Source organism: Bombyx mandarina, chromosome 09, assembly GCF_030267445.1.
Source record: "Bombyx mandarina strain Sakado chromosome 09, ASM3026744v2".
Taxonomy (NCBI): Eukaryota; Metazoa; Arthropoda; class Insecta; order Lepidoptera; family Bombycidae; genus Bombyx; species Bombyx mandarina.
In genome coordinates, this window is record NC_143216.1 from 1,346,042 (window position 1) to 1,365,665 (window position 19,624).

Genomic DNA, 19,624 nt, shown 5'->3' on the forward strand with positions numbered 1-19,624 from the left:
TGAGACCTTAGAACTATATCTCAAGGTGTGTGGCACATTCACGTTGTAGATGTCTATGGGCTCCAGTAACCACTTAACACCAGGTGGGCTGTGAGCTCATCGACACATCTAAGCAATAAATAAAAATGTTTGAGAGATTACTGGTGGTCCGGAGGCCTTTCCAGTTTTACCAGGTCAGGTGGGCGAGCAAGGGATTTGCTAACAGCTACCCGAGTATTCCCAAAGGAGACCTAAGAACTTAAGAGTAACTGCTTCGCGAATTAATCTACTAGCGGATCGGAATCACGACCCTCTGAGAAGATCCGGCGAGAAACTCAGCGGGCAAAACACTATCACTACATATCCAGATCCGTTTATGGACTATGGATAAATGAACACACAGTAGTATTTGTTATAGCCGAAATACACGGAGCTTAAACACATCATATGTGCTAGTCTTGATTAGGAATTATCTTTGTGCGAAGTTTGATTCAAATCCATTTAGCCATTATTGCTACAATACACGTTTGGTACCTACACTTTTGTAACAAACTTACATTTTCACATTATAATATATTTTTAATTGAAAAATTTACAAAACGATCATTAGACCTGTCGTGCTGTATGGATCTGAGTGTTGGGCGACGAAAGTAAAGCATGAAAGAGGAGTGCATGCGGCAGAGATGCGAATGTTGAGATGGATGTGTGGAGTGACAAGAATGGACAAGATAAAGAATGAGTATATCAGAGGAAGTGTGAAAGTGGCCCCGGTAAGCAACAAATTAAGGAGAGGACGGTTAGCGTGGTATGGACATGTGATGCGTAGAGAGAAGATGCATGTGACTAAGAGATGTATGGAAATGGTAGTGCAAGGTAGAGGGGGAAGAGGTCGACCGAAGAAGACATGGATGGAGTGTGTGAATGACGATATGAGAGAGAGAGGAGTGAGTCTTGAGATGACGGAATGGAAGAGAAAAATTAGCTGTGCCGACCCCACCTAGTGGGATAAGGTGGAGAAAAAGAAGAAGTAGGCAGACGAGCATACGGCCCACCTGATGGTGAGTGGTTACTGTCGCTCATAGATGTCAGCAATGCCAGAGGCAGAGCCAAACTGCTGCTTACCGAAAAGTATACAAGTGTATTACAATACTATGATAAGCTCGAAGAGTGAAAGTAAAGAGGACAAATCAAATCCAAAGAGATCTCACAAATAAGAGACTCAATAAGAAATAAACCTTAGAACTTATATCACAAGGTGGGTGGCGCATTTCCATTGTAAATGTTTATGGGCTCCAGTAACCATTTAACACCAAGTGGGCTGTGAGCTCGTCCATCTATACAAGCAATAAAAAAAAAACTTCGGGTATATGAGCATACAGCTCATATTATACAAAGCGATGACTCAAGCTATATTCATTAGAACTTTAATATTGGCGTACATCTTGAGAGATGTGAATATGACTTATTCGCGATTGGAATAGATATGACATTTATAGTAACTCCTTCCGTTTTAAAATAGCAAAAAACGACCCTGCACTTAATTTTCCAAAGGCGTAGAGAGTATTAAAAAAATAGCTACGCATACTGGATTGTAACATAAGATCCAATCACAAACCTTGATTATAGCCAGCGTCATATCTATATGTATGTATAATAATTTAAGGTCTTCATGTAATGTTATATATAGTTTCTTTTTTTTTTTATACAATGAACCGCTTTTTTTTCATTGCATACAGTCAGTGTTAGCATTTAGTGTGAAATCAATGTATATGAGACATGTAATAATGGTCTGTGCCGATGTATTACATGTTGGTACCCAATAAATAAAATAAAATATATCTAGATTTAGTCACAAAATTTATTTGCATAATTACATCGATTATTTTCGAAATGTTATGTACATTTTTATGTGCACTAATTTTTTTCCAAATTTTCTCATAAATTTAATATTTAATCTCAATTTGAGAACAAAAGTTTGACAAAAAATTGTATGCATGCGTGTGTGCGTCAAATACATGGTATGTAGTGTGTGTAATGTTTTCTTTATTGATTTAATGTATCTTTTAAGCATTATTTTTAAAAAAATTAGCATTGTGCACTTCTTCTCTATATTCTCTATAAGTGTGGAAAATTTCATAGTCCTCCGTCCGCGTAATTTTCGTAAAAAGGGATACAAAGTTTTTGCTTCACGTATTAATATGTAGATGATATATTTCTAATAATGCTTCGCGGTGTAGGTAAGCAAAGGATTTTGACAAATGCGACGTTATAATATCATAAGACATCGATTTGATGTTCTGATACTTCCACGTTGTTTTCTAAGAAAACAATATTTATTTGTTCAAACTGACGTAGCTGTTTGTGTCACTCATATTGTTAGTCCATGAACTACGATGATGCATATAATAATAAAATTAAGTGATTGATAATTTTGAAATTATATTGTAGATTTTATAGCATTTTTATGCAACAATATCAATAAATATTAAAAACTAAAAAAAGGTAAGTAAATTTCGCAGTCAGATTTTTTTAATAAGTCTGTGTTTCGTATAGTCATCTAGACAATTAAAAAGGTATTATGTGACGTAGCAATGTTTTAGTGTTTCAAAAAATTAATATTCTACGAAGTAAAAGTAATGTTTTTTTTTATTGCTTAGATGAGTGGACGAGCTCACAGCCCACCTGGTGTTAAGTGGTAGCTGGAGTCCATAGACATCTACAACGTAAATGCGCCACCCCCCTTGAGATATAAGTTCTAAGGTCTCAGTATAGTTACAACGGCTGCCACACCCTTTAAACCGAAATGCATTACTGCTTCACGGCAGAAATAGGCAGGGTGGTGGTACCTACCCGCGCGGACTCACAAGAGGTCCTACCACCAGATAATAACTCTTTTTTTTACAGCCATTAGTCGGGTATGATACTCGTAGTAATGCCTAGTTGAGAACAGGCTTCAGATTACAGACTATAATCGAAAAATCACAGATTAGATCAAACAATAGCTTTTTTGGACACGTTTGTAGTTCAATACTTAGATTTCAAAGAAAACTTTCCCTAATCAAATGTTGAGAAAAAAAGCTATATATAGGTAGTAAAGGCTCTTGCAAAACTGCGCCCGCTTTTCCGTTTCAAAGACATACTCAATTAGATTTGTAGACTATTTTTATAATAATTAAAACCAGTGACGTCACAAGTGATTAGCAAACAGCAGAGATATCAAATCGCGTGTCATTGAACTTTCGTAACCTTCATGTTAGGAAAAAATATAATATGTAATCTAGTTTTGTATTGGCGAAACATTTAAATTATTCCGCGAATACATTATTATAATTCGTTATTGTGAAAATAGGTTAGACTTATATTTTATACTGGATTAAAATAAATACGGCTTGGTTATCTTAACTAACGTGCTCTACCGGACCCAGGCTAAATATTCGGAATCTTTATCCAAAGAGGTTTTCGCTATTGTTTTTTTTTTTATTGTCTTTTTAAGACGTTTGCGGAAATCGTCCTGACTTTGATCCGGTAAAAGACAAAAGTCGATAGATAATACACTTAATAATTTCGATGATGATGTCGAGTTTTTTAATGAAAATTTCCAGAGATTCACACTTCGGCTTTGTCTTTCAGGGTTAGTGGTGGCGTCCACGTTGTGACCTTTATGAACTTCGGTAACCATTTGAATGGCCCATCATCATTACACGAGGAGAGCGGCCGTCAGAGAGGAGTGGCGGCTTGTGAAGCTTGCCACCGACGCCTGAAGTGATGACCACTTCGTCGAAAGCGATACCCACAAGGAAGAACCATGTGAAACCACATAAGCTGAATGCTCCCTCGCCTGTCTGTGCAATAAAAACATTAGCAACATTTTTACTGGTGGTAGGACCTCTTGTGAGTCCGCACGGATAGGTACCACCACCCCGCCTATTTCTGCCGTAAGACAGTAATGCGTTTCGGTTTGAAGGGTGGGGCAGCCGTTGTAACTATACTGAGACCTTAGAACTCATATCTCAACATGGGTGGCGCATTTCCGTTGTAGATGTCTATGGGCTCCAGTGAACACTTAACACCAGGTGGGCTGTGAGCTCGTCCACCGGTCAAGCAATAAAAAAAACCTTTTTAATTTCCGATTTCGAACTTCGAACTCTCTAGTGAGAATCTAACCCTGGGTGGAACGTCATTCAGCCAGTCCATCTACCCAGTTCAAATGACATTGAAGCCTTGAAGCCGCCGGATCGGGTAAACAGACTTTTCGGTCAGTCCGTCAGTCCGTACCTTAGTCAGCTTGATCGAACTCAATCTGTTCAATTCATCAAACCTAACTAAAGGCAGAGTTGTCCATGAATGACAGACTTTATATGGGGGCTAGGAGGCAACTTAACATCTGTCACAATAAAAAGATGTGTAGTGTCGTGGGACACCGGATAGGAACGAAGTTCCTTATAAAAAAAATATTAATTTTAAGTTCTATTCGAGATATAAAGAAAATAATTATTCGGGTATAATTTTTTTATTATGTTTTTTTTATTGATAAAAATAAATAAAAAACTACTTTACAAAGCTATCAACTTTATTTTATTCACAATGATTTATAAAAAATATATTATAATATAAATAATATACAAAGAAACAGCTATTTATATGAATAATAATAATAACCGTCATCACGTAGACTTTACATTAGACACTGTATAGGCATCATAATAAGACTATACATAAATAATAAAAATCTTACGTTACGGACGTTTTTTCCCAGTTAGGGTACCCCTCCGCATCGTCCCATAAGGAACTTCATTCCAATATTGAAAAAAATTGTCAACGTGTTGACAGCGTATTGACAATGATAATGACACGCATAACAACAGCTGATAGTCTGATAACTATAATTAATGATTAAGATGTTATACTTGCGTAGCAATGACGGCGTTTATTGTTCAAATGATTTCCTAAGAATTGTTTAAGATCAGCAAGCCACGCTTCGGCTTTTGTTAAAAAGATAAAACAAAATGTTGATGAAACCGAGATGTTGAAATTACACGTGTATCTTTCGCTGACATTTATGGTGAAGTGCCAGCAAACGATTATTTGATGAAAGCGTCATAAGGAAGATCTTCCACTGAGCGGATATGCTACTGCTCGGTAGATATACGGTCCGAATGTTCTTGTACGATTTTTTTTTATTATTGCTTAGATGGATAGACGAGCTCACAGCCCACCTGGTGTTAAATGGTTACTGGAGCCCATAGACATCCACAACGTAAATGCGCCACCCACCTTCAGATACAAGTTCTAAGGTCTCAAGTATAGTTACAACGGCTGCCCCACCGTTCAAACCGAAACGCATTACTGCTTCACGGCAGAAATAAGCAGGGTGGTGGTACCTACCCGTACGGAATCACAAGACGTCCTACCACCAGTAAAAGTAATTTATTTTGTCAAAACAATTTATGGAGTACAATCAAATACAATGTTTTCAGAGATAATTTTTGGCGTGTTCCATCGGCTGTGTAATTGAGGCCCCTCCATGCATTTCCCTCGTGCATTTCCTCCTTCAAACATCAAAACCCTTGACAAGAATCCCCAGCGAAAGTAAAAACTTGGCTCTGCTTCTAGCATTGTTGATATACCACAGAGATTCTGACCGCTTACAATCGGGTAGGCGATACACTCACCAACTACATGGCAACATGTTTTATTTTAAACGCAATAAAAGTTCACTATGAAACTATTGCAATAAGAGGTTTTGTTCGCTCAACAAATAAAATTTGACCTTTTGCTTTCGGATATGAGAATTTCTTCTTCAAGGTACATACGCTAGGAAAGGTCATTTGATATCAATACGCGACATCTGGTGTAGTCGCATAACAATTTAGGGTACCCGAGTGTGATAGAAAATTAGACAAACCCTGCTAATCTTGAAACGCAATTCTGACTAATGATATATTTATTTTTATTGTCTTATTGGGTTAATGAGCTCACAACTAGCCTTACATCATCATCATCATCATCAACAGCCCACAGTCGCCCACTGCTAGACATAGGCCTCTCCCAATCCCCACCACTGAGCCCGGTCTACGGCTCTCCTTATCCACTTCTTGCCGGCCAATTTTCGGAGGTCATCGCACCACCTAGCCTTACGTTATGCGCTTACTGAAACTCATAGAAACATGCGGTTCAAGTCTCAACTGTATTTCGACTTAGTGAACTTATTTGATATGAACCCATTTTACAACGAACCGCATTCTCTTTTATGCTTTTGCAGGCTTTTTAAAAACACTTCTCTTTTTTGTAGGCAGAGGCTTGGCTCCGCCCCTGGCATTGCGGAAGTCCATGGGCGACGGTAACCACTCATCATCAGGTGGGCTGTATGCTCATCTGCCTACAAGGCCAAAAAAAAACACCAATATTCCAAACACTACGGCTGCACACTAGAATCTGAATCCTGGGGTACAATTGAATTATTACTACAACTCAACTTCAGACTTACAAAGATTAAATATATCAGTACCTGAACTATACCCCTCTCCTACCATTGACAAAGAGTTATTAGACAAACTCACGATTAAGTAGTACCGTAAAGCATTTTCATTTGTGGGTAAAATACATCTACATTCCAGTGGGACTAACAATAGAATAGAAGATACCCGGAGAAAACTTCGATCGTGCTAACGACATTTGCAAAATAAGGTTCCTTAAATAGTTGGTAAACCAGTCTGCTATTCTAAGGCCTGTTAGAAAAGTCACCCAGGCTGAGCCCCATGAGCTCCACTACACGTTCCGTGAAGACACTATAACCCATTCAGGTCACTAGCAGTAGGTATGATAGTCAAATAGTAATCAATATCTACTTTTTTTAAAATCTAAATAAACGAATATTTGTACGGAACCCGCATATCAAAGAGTGGATATCTGTTGGCTGTATTTTTATTAAACCGCCAGAGGCAAGCAATAAAGCAGGCCTGCCTCTAAAGCTTGCTTTATAGTTATAAGGGTCAACTCGATTCGCCGATCACAAAGAACTGTTTAATTTGTTTAAAACAAGCAAACCTTGCTTTGCCTGATGAAGGAAAGTACACTTTAAAATATATGGCTGTGGCTATACTATTGGTTTGGCCCGAACAAGTAAGTACCAACACCCCGCCTATTTCTGCCGCGAAACCGTAATGCGTTCCGGTTTGAAAGGCCGAACAGCCGTTGTACTATAGGACTGAGACTTCAAGTCTCAAGGTAACCTCCGGTAGGTAGACTACGGTAACCACATAACACCAAGAAGGCTGTAAGACAGTTGAACACTAAATAATAAGAAATATAGGCAGGATCATGTATGCTTGGTGCGAGTTTTTTAACGTTCTCGGTAACGTAAAAGTTAACTCAATTTTTGGAACGAAGTTCCTTATCGCGCGTTGTGAAAGGGGGATAGACGGAAAAAATTCTTACGAAAAGTTGTCACGACACTTTTTAGATTCGTCATTCTGACCAATCAACGTGTAGGCGCTTATCGCGTGACATTGCTCGTATCCGATTGGTTCGCGTAATGAGTACAGTTTCTCGAGATAGCGTTTCAACAATAGTAGGTAATTTAGTTCATAGTATTGTTTTTTTCTTCTTCATAATGCCGTAATTTATTATTATAACTTAAAAAAAAATTACAATTCCTTCACTAATTGTCCCTTGACACCTCTGAAGTTTTTTTTTTCTTTCTTACTGGTGGTAGGACCTCTTGTGGGTCCGCTGGGGTAGGTACCACCACCTGACTATTTCTGCCGTGAAGCAGTAATGCGTTTCGGTTTGAAGGGTGGGGCAGCCGTTGTAACTATACTGAGATCTTAGAACTTAAATCTCAAGGTGGGTGGCGCATTTACGTTGTCTATGGCCTCAGGAACACCAAATAGGCTGGGAGCTCGTCCATCTATCTACGCAATAAAAAAACGTAATTATCTATACTATCTATACTAATATTATAAAGAGGAAAGATTTGTTTGTCTGTTTGTATTGAATAGGCTCTGAAACTACTGAACAGATTTGATAAATTCTTTCACTGTTGGAAAGCTATGCTATCCCTGGGTGACATAGGCTATATTTATAATATTTTAAAAAAAATTAGGGATCCTTACTAAAACTCCTATAATGTAACCCAGCCGGGGTGGGCCGCTAGTGAAGTAATAAAAATGTTCATCCAATTTTACTTCATTTATTTTACTTCATTTACGTTGTAGATTTCTATGGGCTCCAGCTACCACTTAACACCGGGTGGGCTGTGAGCTCGTCCACCCATCTAAGCAATAAAAGAAAACTCAAATTTGTATGTAGTTGGAACAGCGCCCCTAGCGGCAAAGGTAGGCAAACGTTCCAACTCCGTACAAGAGCTACTTTTACGCTATCGAGAACGTTAAAAAACTCGCACTAAGCAAACTGGTACCCTCCACGCGGGTTGATAATACGCTATATACCAGTAAGTGCCGGTTGGTGATCACAGTACGCCGGTATAATGTTCAAACAACCTTGTGACTATTCTCCTGTGAATACGTTAGTCGACTTTTACGAGATATGGTGATGATATCTTAGGCCTCGACACAGCTAAACCGTTATAGAGTATGATTGAGACTACCATGTTCTCTAAGTGGATAGTACCATTATGCTTATAGACTCCGGTACCCAGCTATCCAAAAAACTCATCAGCTGTAGCTGGTGAGTCAGTGTTGAGGTTCCTACAAGAATTATTTGAGCTAAAACAAATAGAGATGTACAAACGTACCTGCATCTGCCCTCGATGACGACCAAATGATCGCTTGGCAGTCAGCTATGAATTGATTTAATTGTCTTGTTCATTTTATTAAATACGCCAACGAATTGCATACATGACATTCAGAGATGATAGTGATGCAGTAATACGATAGGGCTGTGCTTAGTGCTGGGACGGGGCGATTCATCAATGTTTTCTTTGGGGGATAATAATATTACGATACATCGTGTAGCTGCCGCGAAGAGATCATGCGTTCCAGATCGAAGGGTGGGGCAGCCAATATAGAAGGACCTTGGGTCTTAAACCTCATGTCTCAATGTGCGAACGGCGTTCACTAAATACGAGGTGGGTCATAAAATCCTTCATCAATCTAGAAGTATTATAACATAATTATCATGTAAGCAACGTAGGCTGCATTTAGGCCGTTCAAATCTAATCCTTTGCTTCCTCCTGGATTGTCTATACACACCACTGCTACATCCCTTTGCTTAATTGATTTTTGGTTTTTTTTAAAAAAAAATAGATTTCTTTTACATTAACAAACTTCCAGCAAACACATTTTATGAGTAAATCAAAGTTATATATAGCACACAGAGACACACCGAAAATCATTCTAAATAAGTTTCTTATTTTACGAGTATGAACGGAAACCGAGAAATGAATACGTTAGGTCGACTTTTATTAGAGATATTTTCTGTCGGAACTTCAGTTGCTACAGTTGTTTGTTTCGTGTTCTTCTCGGGGAATAATACTAAGGGAACGAACAGCAAAATAAATATTATAATTTTTGGGTTACCGCGAACCGTGGACATAATTAAAACTGTATACGGTTTAGTCTTGCATTTTTTGTTTGTCATTGTATTTATTATTTCCGACGGAATTATAGCCCGCTGAATTTCTCGCCGGATCTTCTCAGTTGGCCGTGATTCCGATGCGGTGGTAGATTTTGCGAAGCACTGCTCTTGCTAGGGCTAGTGTTAGCAAATTCTCTCAGGTTGAGCCCGTGAGCTCACCTACCCGTCCGGACGTAGTTGGCTCCCAGCTAGTTAGACTACCACCGAATAGGTAGGGAAGATGTTGTGAAGAGGATGACGTGTGACGGAATGCTTTACAGTATCTGTATTCACGACAACTGACCGATCGTCGACGCGAGATTAAACCTTAAAGGTTAAAGGTAATTAAGACGGTTATTACAAAAACGATTCTTCAAGCATTTCGTTCTAACACTTTGATAGGCTGACATAATGTACCTATCGATGCGTTCAACAGTCTACACGATTGCCTGAATAATAGTTTCATTAAAATTTGTAGATTCCGCAACGTAAATTTAGCAAATGTTATTAACAGTGACAGTATTAACACTATACACTATCAATTTTCATTTAATATCAGCATCGCATTAATGATGTACGTATTTATCATATTCATTTTAGTTCAATACCAAATCAAATAGTCCGCACACCATAATCCTCTGGTAAAAACATTATTGGTTTTATTTTTGAATGTATCACGTGAATCGTTATAATAACAATTCATTTGCCTCTAAAGAAGCGAAGAGAAAAAACACATCCAAAAGCAATATAAACTGTGACCACATTATCGCAAGGTCGGTCGACGTCACACTTTTCTCAACAGGTAACCAACAGATGTGATCTCTCGTGGATACAGCCGTTTAACCAAAACGCTGGTGGTCTGCGGTTAGTGTTATAACGGTTGGTATACACGTAAAGTATTCTCATAGCAGGTGTACATATCGCCATAGTTCGGTCGCGCGTGCGCAAGTCTTACGAGTAACACAATTTTTCTATTATAAATTTCTAGTGAATTGAAATTCGTTTTCCAAGTCTAAAAATCTTTAGTGTTTATAATTTTTTCGTTACTACAGACTTTTATTCCGACCTGGATGACGGTAGGTGTTCAATTTTATATTATTTCCAAAATGACTTCCAGATTTTTTACCAGTTTCTGTAAAGTATTAAACGTTTATCACGTGTGCTCCATACGCAAGCCAATAAGTAATCATTTCTTTTATTAATATTCCATTAGTTAATTCGGTATAACCCGCAATCGGATTCATCATGTAAATTATTACGTAGCATAGGTTATGATTGATAGGAATTTGTATTTCAGTTAGCTCTGTGATTATTTCTTTTTATGAAACATTTTCAAATCTGTATTTGTTACCTGGAAACTAAGTGTTAAAACTAATATTGTGCTTTGACACGAATCGTCAATTTTATCTACTAAATTGTATAAATTTATAAGTTTTATATTTGCTGCTTTTGACGTATTAAACGCATAAAATATTTTAAGATTTACATTTTATGACGGTCCACGCGATGTATAACAATAAAAAACCAGGGGATAGATGAAGACAGCAGTCTCATCTGACGCAGTTTTAACACTCCATTGCGCTTCTTCCTCTCCTTGAAGTCGTCGTTGCCTAAAGGATAAGACGTCCGGTGCATTCGTATTTAGCGATGCAACGGTGTTCGGATCCCGCCGGCGGGTACCAATTTTTCTAATGAAATACGTACTTAACAAATGCTCACGATTGACTTCCACAGCGTAGGAATAACATCGTGTAACAAAAATCAAACCCGCAAAATATAATTTGCGTAATTACTGATGGTAGGACCTCTTATGAGTCCGCACGGGTAGGTACCACCGCCCTGCCTATTTCTGCCATGAAGCAATAATGCGTTTCGGTTTGAAGGGTGGGGCAGCCGTTTTAACCTGACGTTGAGACCTTAGAACTTATATCTCAAGGTGGGTGGCGCATTTACGTCGTAGATGTCTATAGGCTCCAGTAACCACTTAACACCAGGTGGAATGTGAGCTCGTCCACCCATTTAAGCAATAAAAAATAAATAAAAAAGTACTAACTCAATGGCAATATGTATTTATGACTTGTTTAGGAAATCAATTCTTTTCTGCTCATATTGCATATATTACGACCCTTCTTGTTTGAAAATATTTATTCATTTAAATACCCTCCCTCTATTCGATTTTGAGTTTAATCTAAAAATTAATTGTCGCGTGTATGGCGGAATATCTATAATTTTGATCTATTTCGCTAATTTCTTCATTTCATTGTCCTCGTAATTATTTTATCTTTATATTGTATGTTTTATAGAATAATTTTAGAATATATAAGGGAATATTTTTCATACATCGTTGGCGGAACTGGCCACAGCTTAACGAGGTTCAATCGAAAGAAATATATAAAAAATTATCTAGCTACAACAATATATCAGTACCTACTATATTTTAAGCAAATAAATAAATATTTTGAGATTATGATAGCTCACACTTTTTGTTTTTTGTTGCCTTTGTATAGTTACAGTATCCCATCGACATCATTACTTAAATACCGCCACCTATATTGAGTGAATTCGTAACTGACTAGTATAATTATTTTACAAACAGCTATCCCAATCTTCAAACTGCATTACTCCTTTGCGACAAAAATAATCAGGTCGGTGATACATATCCATGCTGACTTATTAAGCAAATAGACTGTTCGTGATATATGATGTAATGTGCTAGAATAATGAATTAACTATTTTTTATTTGCACGCCATTGCTATCTCTGTATAAACAAAACATTTTTGATAATTATTGTAATTTATTATCTAGATAAAATTTTGTTGGCGACCGTCTCATATCTCATGCCAGGTGTTAGGTATACGTAAATTTAGGTCGTAAAATCCATGGTTTTTTTAAAGAAATACATCAACAATAAGTAACATTAAGACAACTAGTGGTTACTGGTGGTAGGACTTTTTGTAAGTCCGCACGGGTAGGTACCCCGCCTATTTCTGCATGCATGCATGCTGAAGCAGTAATGCGTCTCGGTTTGAAGGGTGGGACAGCCGTTGTAACTATACTGAGGCCTTAGAACGTATATCCCAAGGTGGGTGGCGCATTTACGTTGTAGATTTCTATGGGCTCCAGTAACCACTTAAGACCATGTGGGCTGTGAGCTCGTCTATCCATCTAAGCAATAAAAAAAATGAAAAAAAAGACAAGAAATCGACCGGTTTGCATTAGATTATGTATATATTGAAATCGCTGGTTTTCCGCCGACGCTTTGCGGCAATAGGTGGGGCGTGTCGGAATAGAATGAACTAAATACTGATATCGCCCTCAAACTCACATATCAGTCTCTGATGAGACTGGTTGAATAGAAGGCAAGATGATGCGTTTACTGGGCAGCACCTGTGGCCATCATTTCCTGCCGAACCTTTGCTTGATGGCACCACGGCCACCGTGACTTCCGGACGATGGGGTTTACAAAGTTTGGCTCTGGCAAACATTGGTATTGCCTCTCATGTGGGACAGACCGCCAGCATGCGCTCCGCCGGGCCCAAGACGTATCTTCAGTGATAGGTTGCGTTAAATAACGATATCAATGATTATCAAAATTAACATCTATTATGCTACTATAGGTGGTAGGATGTCTTGTGAGTCCGCACGGGTAGGTAACACAACCCTACCTATTTCTGCACTCAAGCCATAATGCGTTTCAGTTTGAAGGGTGGGGTAGCCGTTGTACTGTAACTGACACCTTACAACTCATGTCTCGAGGTGGGTGGCGGCATTTACGTTGTAGATGTCTATGGGCTCCGGTAACCACTAAACACGAGGCGGGCCGTGAGCTCGTCTACCCGCATAAGAAATAAAAAACTTAAAAATGCTCCCACAAACATTGTGTACTTCCCTCACGCGGCTTAGAAATAATATTCAATCAACAATATAACTTTATTGTGTGTAGATTATAAATTGTTACAAGAAAATAAAGTAAAGGTTCCGACAGACCGGCTAATTTGAATTAATCGTTGTAAATGAATAAATATTCACTTCACAACAGATTTAATTTCTCGAGTGCAATTTTTTTTACTTCGTTTTTACTTCGCGTTCGTATTTTGATCAGTGTGCTTAGTACGAATTTTTTAACGTTCTCGACAGCGTAAAAGTAACTCACATCTTTGCGGAGTTGGAACGTTTGCCTAAGTTCGCAGTCAAGGGCGTTATTCAAACTGCATGTACAAATTTGTGTTAACTTTTACCCCATTGAGAACGTTAAAAAACTTGCACTATGCACACTGAACACGCTCGTGCTTCCGAGCAAATTGACGTGACCAAATTAGGGTTCTATTTGTTTGATATTTATTCGGAGTATTTTTCGGAGGTTTTTGTACTTCACTTTGGACTATGAACTCGGCGATTTTAACTTGTGGTTGAAAAAGAAATCTATCTGCCCTTTATTCAAGGTTTTTAAAGGCAGTGTTCAAATATCGTTAACTTCGATGCGCAAATGTAAAGTATGTAATTTTACACCATAATGCCCTGTTAAATAATTCTTTTTAGCCACATGTCGATAATATCGTGTTGCAAAAGGCATCGTTATCGTCACAGCCTGCATGCGAATTGGCCACGGTGCTCCGGAACCACGATAATCATGCAGCAATCAGAAAGCTTCAAGCAGTAATAGCATTTAAACACGTCGATTTTAAGGTCTAATTTACGTTAATGATTAGCAAATTATTTGGTTAAACAGACGCTGATAATAGCTTACTTCATGTTATGTTTTTTTATAAATGTTTATGCGTGTTGTTACACGCGCATTCCTTCCATCGACTGTAATTCTTCGTAGTACTAATGCGATCGATATGATCGACCCACTACGCGATGTCTCGCTCTCATACTACCTTACGCTGTTAAAGGTTTTAAATTATTATGCACGATTGAGTAAAAAATATCCATTTTTTTTTATTTCTTCACATTTATGATAACAGAAGGATATTGGACAAAAGTCATAAACATCGATTTACGGGATTATAGTGCCTTATGTGATTAAGTCGGTACCATTTATCGATCAAGTTCTATCCTATGAAAAAGGAAAAGGTTTTTTTAAAACTATTTATTGGTTAAGTTTATATGTTCTTTATTCTTTATTGTACACACACAGTTAAAACAATATAATAATTACGAAAAGTTATAAAAATGGCGAGCTTAACTCAACAATTGAGTTATCTACCAGCTAACCGTTCTTAAAGAAGGTGAGCTTTACATAGGTGGGTAGAAAAGTACAATCTAATCAATTTACTTATTGATACTGTACACAATAACAATCATAGTTAATATAATAAATTTTATAGTAAATTAATAAAAAGGTAAGCAAAAACTATAGTTCACTATAGAATAGAAGATCTGGGAAACTCCTGAACTATTTTGATTTCAATTTTAAAATAAATTTACGTAACACACAAATCTTCGAGCGTTAGGTTCGTCGAGATACCGAGTTAAAAGTCTAGTATTTAAGCTCCTACACAAACTAAATCAAAATAAATCAATTTCAAAATTAAATAATAAGACGTCTTTCTTCTTTTTTGTCCTTTATAATAGACATATCTAAAACCACATGGACTATTTATGCAGTTCAAAATAACATTCTGCGTCTGATGTAATAATAATAATAAGAATAAACCGGTAATGTACATACACTGTAATGGCGTGATAAAATTATATGAGGTCATGACCGACATTCTACAACATTGCAATATGTTTCCTGATGGCAACGAGTCTTCAATAGCGTAGATCGGTGGAAAAGCTTATCTAGTACATAGCGGCTACTATTAACCGTAAACATATCCCATTCCCAAACAGTAAGAGTGAGTAAATAATACGACTTACCACTAATAAACCCACTGAGTTTCTCGCCGGATCTTCTCAGTGGGTCGCGTTTCCGATCCCGTAGTAGATTCTGCAAAGCACTGCTCTTGCTTTGGCCAGTGTTGGCAACACCTCCGGTTTGAGCCCTGAGAGCTGACCTACACGCTAGAGTGAAGCTAAAATAGCTTCCCAAGGCTATCAGCATAGGTAGGAAAAAAAAGAAAAACACTAGTAACACTACTAATGCTAAATTTTCTTCGAGTGAAAAATTCCCCGAGTGTCTTGATAGCACCTTCACTGCGGAATAGGCCCATATCGGCCCCCTAAAGTACTTTCAGCTGGTGCGGTTGAAGAAAACTACGTCCCTCTCGTTGGTGCGTACCGATTATTTCAAATGTAAGAGTTCGACACCGTATACCATAAATTGTATACAGTATGACTTCGCAAAGCTTAGCATTTTAATCTAACCTAGTGCTAGTGTGTCGAGAAAAACCGCACTGGTGGAAACATCGTTGGGAGCGCATTTCGACTCGCCGTCGCACCGGTGTGCTTAGTGCGAGTTTTTTAACGCTCTCGATAGGATATTAGTTAACTCAAATTTGTATGGGACAGCGTCCCTAGCGGCAAAAGTAGGCTAAAAACTCCATACAAATCTGGGTTAACTTTAACGCTATCGAAAACGTAAAAAAACTCGCACTAAGCACACAGATGAAGGTTTATGATTTTACTTGCCCCAGCCAAGGTGTTAACCTTTACGATGCCCACGGGACGAAATAAAGTGCTGCTATACTAAAACGACATCATAAAGCTATAGCTCGTCTAATCTATTTTTTTATTGCCAATATAAATAAACTCTCACGGCAAATCTGATGGTGAGTGATTAGCGCTACTCATGGATGTCAGCTTTATCAGGAGCACAGCCAAGCAGCTGCCTATTGTTGAGTACTCTCCGAAAACCTTGTCGAGGAATTACATGTCGTAGCGCTCAGGAAACAGTGAAGAGGGAAGTGCATTCCAAAGCCGGATGGTACGTCACATAAAAAGACATGTTTTCTACTGACATACGACCGCCAGTGCATCACCATTCTCCTGCCCTTCTCCCACTCACCTGGGATCGGCGCAACATTGTCGTCGTCGTGGCCTAAAGGATAAGACGTCCGGTGCATTCGTATCTAGCGATGCACCGGTGTTCGAATCCTGCAGGCGGGTAGCAATTTTTCTAATGAAATACGTACTCAACAAATGATTACAATTGACTTCCACGGTGAAGGAATAACATCGTATAATAAAAATCAAACCCGTAAAATTATAATTTGCATAATTACTGGTGGTAGGACCTCTTGTGAGTTTGCACGGGTAGGTACCACCACCTTGCCTATTTCTGCCGTGAAGCAGTAATTCGTTTCGGTTTGAAGGGTGTGGCAGCCGTTGTAACTATACTGAGACCTTAAAACTTATATGAGTGGCGCATTTACGTTGTAGATATTTATGGGCTCCAGTAACCACCAGGTGAGCTGTGAGCTCGTCCACCCATCTAAGCAATAAAAAAATAAAAAACAGTTCGCATCACAAGTGGTCACATTTATATATTAATACGTGAAGCAAAAACTTTGTATCCCTTTTTTACGAAAAATTCGGGGACGGAGGAGTATGAAATTTTCCACACTTATACAGAATATAGAGAAGAAGTGCACAATGCTAATATTTTTTTTAAATAATGCATAAAAGATACATTAAATTAATAAAGAAAACATTACACACACTACATACCATGTATTTGACGCACACACGCATGCATACTATTTATTGTCAAACTTTTGTTCTTGACGTCTGTGGTCAAATTGAGAATAGATTAAATATTGTTTGTCTTTATTCATATTTTTTTATAGTGTAGCCTTGGCGAAATTTGTGATTATAGAAGTATAAACTACAATCATAATAGTGTACAAACTTACAATTCCAATTACTTATAGTCGAATTTCGACTACTACGGATTCTCTAGTAGGTATGAATAAAATTGAAAAAATCAAAACCCAGCGATATGAAATTATTGTCAGTTTTGACGTTACTACGTCGCCGTGATGGTAACCTTCAGACAGACGGTGAACAGCAAACGTTCTTTGTAGGTACATGTCATTAGAATTTGCGTTTGACTAGTGAGCATTCATTTGCAAATTACCTTGCTTGTCGGGAAACAGCTTAGTAAAGATCTGTAAAATTTCCTCGTAATGCGACCGCTTCAGTGGTATAGTGATTAGTGATAACAAAACTCGCGTTCGATTTATCCCCAATATCCAGCACGCCTGTCTTTGATTACGATTCCAATATTACCTGTGCTTATTACAAAATTTTAAGAAAACGAAAACTGGAATTCATCCAATAGCAATAAAAATATCATTATGTCATCATAAAAGACAATTAGATATGCATTATTACGGAATTTTTTTATGAAGATAAAAATTTCGGAGATAAAAAATCGGTAGGCAGTGGGTTGGCTCTGCTCCTGGAATTGCTGACGTCCATGGGCAACGGTAACCACTCACCATCAGGTGGGCCGCATGCTCGTCTGCCTGCAAGGCAATAAAAAAACAATAACTCAAAAACTGCCGGACATATCTTGATAAAATTTAAATGGGACCACTTTCAAGTAAAAAACTTCAAACTTGGTTCACTTATAAAAAAGTTGTGCATAACACACATTAAAAATTAAACTCTAATTGAGAATCTCCTCCCTTTTTTGAAGTCGGTGAAAAATGGATTTGATCATCCTACGTATTCACAAACTAACACAGCTTAGATTACATTTGTTTGTTTTGTATTTAACATCTTGTGAACACGCGTAGGTATTCGCGAAGCAGTGGCTCATTTAATGAGGCAGCCAATAACATCAGAAACAAAGTACCTATTTACATATTTGAAAACAATAACAAGCTATACAGAAATTCGATCTACTGCTTCTGCCAATGCTAAGAAATAACGTTTTGTTACAAAAGTGTCATTATATCTCGCTTCACGCGCAGTCAACGTAATAGCCATCTTTAGAAGCTGAAATTGACAAAATAAGGAAACGGTACGGTTGATGTGTCTTCTCAATGACACGAAAAATCACAATGCCACCATTTTCTGTATATGTTAATTTGCGAATTTTACTTTTAATTTATTTAGATTAGACTATGTAGTTGACTGACAGATAACTATTTATTTCATTCCAACCCGAAACGGAAAATATTTATAATAACGAACTTATCCAATATATATGCACTTTCGTTAAATATAATAAAATTTTAATGGATATGATATATTTTCCGTCCGGCCCTTAAGCGATATTTAAAATAAAAATTACCACCTAGCAGAATAATTGCCTAGATGTTTATTATATTTATCATTTTCTATACATATTATGTTCGTATTATTGGTACATATATATGTAGTTAAATAAATAAATCTATAAAACTGAACCTTCGGCCCGTGTCTTAAAGTTGACAGCAGCATTGAAACTTCGGTGTCTGTTAAGTCTATTTAGATTCTGATAACATCATATTGACCGTAAGCTGGTTTGCTAACCTACAACATCCAAAAATAGCAAAAATCAAATTTAAACTAATTCTATTCAAATTGTATGGTACTACTGATTTAAGGTAAAAATAAGATTTACCACCCTAAAATTTCTCATGTTAGTTTTTTTATTAATTTTCACATGGTCAGTATTTAATTACCTACTGAGTTATTTTTTTAAGCTGTGATGATCATCACATTTTCACACTAACCTCAAAATCGTGGGCAATAAGTAGGTGGGAGCATTGAGTGTAAGATTTACTTATTTAAAATATCTAATAACAATAATACATAGTAGGCGAAAGATTAAATAACCTATGTCTTAAAGCTAAAAAGCCAGTTGTAGAACATATACTATAAAAATACAATGAATACCTATAACCTAAACATCACAAAAAGTGTGAATTTAAATTAGGTAGGTAATTAAATTAATTCAAAGGTATCATGAATCGGTAATAGATAACAACAAATTTATAATCCTTTTGTTCAAATTGATATATATTTTTTTAACATTGTTACAACAGCAATGGCTCAAATATGAGGGGATGGGATTTGCTAACGAGTTTTTTAAATCTAAATCCTATGATGACGTTCGTAATTTTATTACCGACGTATACCTAAAGGCGCTTAATAAAAATGATTGCATAACCGTAACAAACCAAACAATAC

The 19,624-nt window shown here is 37.4% G+C and overlaps 1 protein-coding gene across 2 annotated transcripts in view; it reads left to right on the plus strand.

Annotated features, from left to right (window-relative positions):
* Positions 1-10,384: 10,384 nt before the first annotated feature.
* The window catches only part of LOC114247365 (puromycin-sensitive aminopeptidase), a 29,181-nt gene continuing 19,941 nt past the window's right edge, over positions 10,385-19,624 (plus strand). The window contains exon 1 of one of the 2 annotated variants that reach the window (XM_028180314.2): positions 10,385-10,631. The gene's annotated coding sequence lies outside the window, so the exon portion shown is untranslated. The remainder of the gene's footprint in view (positions 10,632-19,624) is intronic. The other variant, XM_089729655.1, reaches the window with a different exon arrangement.